This window comes from Cyprinus carpio, unplaced genomic scaffold (genome assembly GCF_018340385.1).
Source record: "Cyprinus carpio isolate SPL01 unplaced genomic scaffold, ASM1834038v1 S000006481, whole genome shotgun sequence".
NCBI lineage: Eukaryota > Metazoa > Chordata > Actinopteri > Cypriniformes > Cyprinidae > Cyprinus > Cyprinus carpio.
Genome location: NW_024879156.1, coordinates 508,916 through 511,463, shown reverse-complemented (window position 1 = coordinate 511,463; position 2,548 = coordinate 508,916). Strand labels below are relative to the sequence as shown.

Below are 2,548 nucleotides of genomic sequence, written 5' to 3'. Positions count from 1 at the left end.
TATAAATTTAAAATGGAAAACGAAAATAATAATAATAATAATAATAGGGTCTTTGAAAACCCCATGCATCTCGACACTAATGCCTTCATATTTTGAATTGTTGACATGAGGGGTTAAATGCTGTTATCTGTGCCGCAGGAATATCCTTCTGAATCAATTGTGAGAAGTTACTAAATATAGAATAAAATGCTAGAGAATCAGAGAAGGTGAGTGGCAATGGCACTGAAGGGAGGGTTGGGAAAATATAGTGTTTTGTATCATATTCGGTACATCAGGCTTTTATGGCTCATAAAGTATGATATAGAGCAACTTAAAATATGGAGCAACTTTATGTAAAGTCACAAACTGAGCAAAAATAAGCAGTTTGGTGCAGATGCTGATATTCATGTGTCCAAAAAGATTAAATTCTTATAGCTTGATCATTATGTTGATAGATTTATCAACATAAATCAACATTTTTATGTTTTTATTATGGAGGCGTGGAGTCATAATGTATAAGGCAAAGCAATACAATGATGATTGAGAGAAACATTCCTCTAAAGATTGATGGATCATATTTGATATATAGTAACATATTTACTAACCTTTTAATTCCTAAAAATTTTAGGGCTGTCAAATGATTAATCACGATTAATCACATCCAAAATAAAAGTTTTGTTTACATAATATATGTATGTGTACAGGGTATATTTATTATGTATATATAAATACACACACATAAATTATGTATTTAGAAAATATTTACATGTATATACATTTATATATTTATATTCTTATATTTTATATTATATATAAATATAATTTAATATATAAAACATAACATATTTCTTCTTAAATATATACATGCATGTGTGTGTATTTATATATACATAATAGAATATACACGTATACACACATATATTATGTAAACAAAACTTTTAATTTGGATGTGATTAATCGTGATTAATCATTTGACAGCCCTAAAAAATTTATGAACTATCAATCAGATGAAAGGTGAAGATGTGGAAGAATGTGGAAATAGAGCAATGTTTTGTTAGCAGACCCATGAATGGCTTGGCCAAAAACATACATTGCACCATTTCAAGTCAACATAAATTGCATTCATAATCCATTTTATGTTGGAAATTTGACATGCTTCATAATAAAACACAATACTAAAAAGATGTAGGGTCTAGATTTGATCCATCATGAATTAATCTATCGCAGAATGAGACCTAAAACATTGGTAAAATATTTCTTTGACTAATGGTTAACATTAATTACTCGCAAAAGACGGTAGAGGTAGAGCAAGTTATCACATGTTGATGGAAAAGTTGGGCACAAAGGAAAATGCAATAAGATTACATTAAATGCAGTTAATTCTGACTTTAAAAGGGCAGATTAACCATGTTAGTTCTCCACAACAATGAGGATGCTGTTGTTGGAATTAATTTGATGTGGTAGAGTGCAGGCAGAAGTCTAGAACAGTTACTAGCTGGTCAATATTCCCGTCCCTTTCATGCCTCAATGTGTCTGTTACGGATGCTGCAGCAAAAAAGGTACCATGCTGTCAATCCATCTTCAAGTCGATTGTTAGATTTTGCTAACCAGCACGTCTATCGCTCATTACAACCAGGACTCCAAAGTCAGGTCTGGAAATGCCCAAAGAGCATGTAATGTCTTACATTGTTAAAGCCAGACATACATCTAACTCTCCAAGGTGCTTCAACTTCAATTCAAGTCTTTTCTAATGAAACAGCTGAACACTGTGATACAGAGCAGAACCTTGGAATGGAGTCGGATGTTTCTGTGAAACTCTGGAGGGAGCAACTTCCCCGAATGCCCTCCAGGGCCATAAATACATCTGTGGTGGACCGATGACCTTCTTCTTACCATGATAGCATTGATGTGCTCAGCTGTTGCAAACCAGAGAACTTTCAAGGACCCATCCTTGCGTCATACAGTCAACATTTACAAGCCAGACCGCCTTTCCGTCCCCCTCTCTGGCACTGAATACAGGGCAGTGATTTCTGGGTATTGATCCAGATCATGTGATCCAGAGATCAATAGGGGGTATACATCACCCCACAGGGTTTTCTGAGACCCTAAAGGCAACCATGGATGAGTTATTTGCCTAGCATGAGGTCAAGAAAACAGACAAAAGCTAATTACACAGATCTTTCAGTTTAAAGCGGCTTCAATTAAAGGAAATGTTTTCTTATTGATGTTTTCTGTTTTCTAATTTCTTGCTAGTTTATTGTTTTTTTATAGGTCTTATTATATGGCATGGAACAAAAAATAAATAAATCGTGCGCACGATTTACTAATTCGCTCCCTCGATGTACTAAAACGTGCACACCATTACTATTTCGTTCCCTCGATTTGCTAAATCGTGTGCGCAATTTACTAATTCGTTCTCTAGATTTATAAACTGTGTGCACAATTTATAAATTGAGGGAATGAAATAGTAATCATGTGCACGTTTTAGTACATCGAGGGAACGAATTTGTAAATCGTGCGCACAATTTATTAATTTTTTCCTGCATGGCATGTGCGGGTCTCCGTATCT

The 2,548-nt window shown here is 34.3% G+C and overlaps 1 pseudogene; it reads right to left on the bottom strand.

Annotated features, from left to right (window-relative positions):
- Window positions 1–1,875, bottom strand: part of LOC109084038 — a 25,535-nt pseudogene extending 23,660 nt beyond the window's left edge.
- Between the last annotated feature and the right edge of the window lie 673 nt (window positions 1,876–2,548).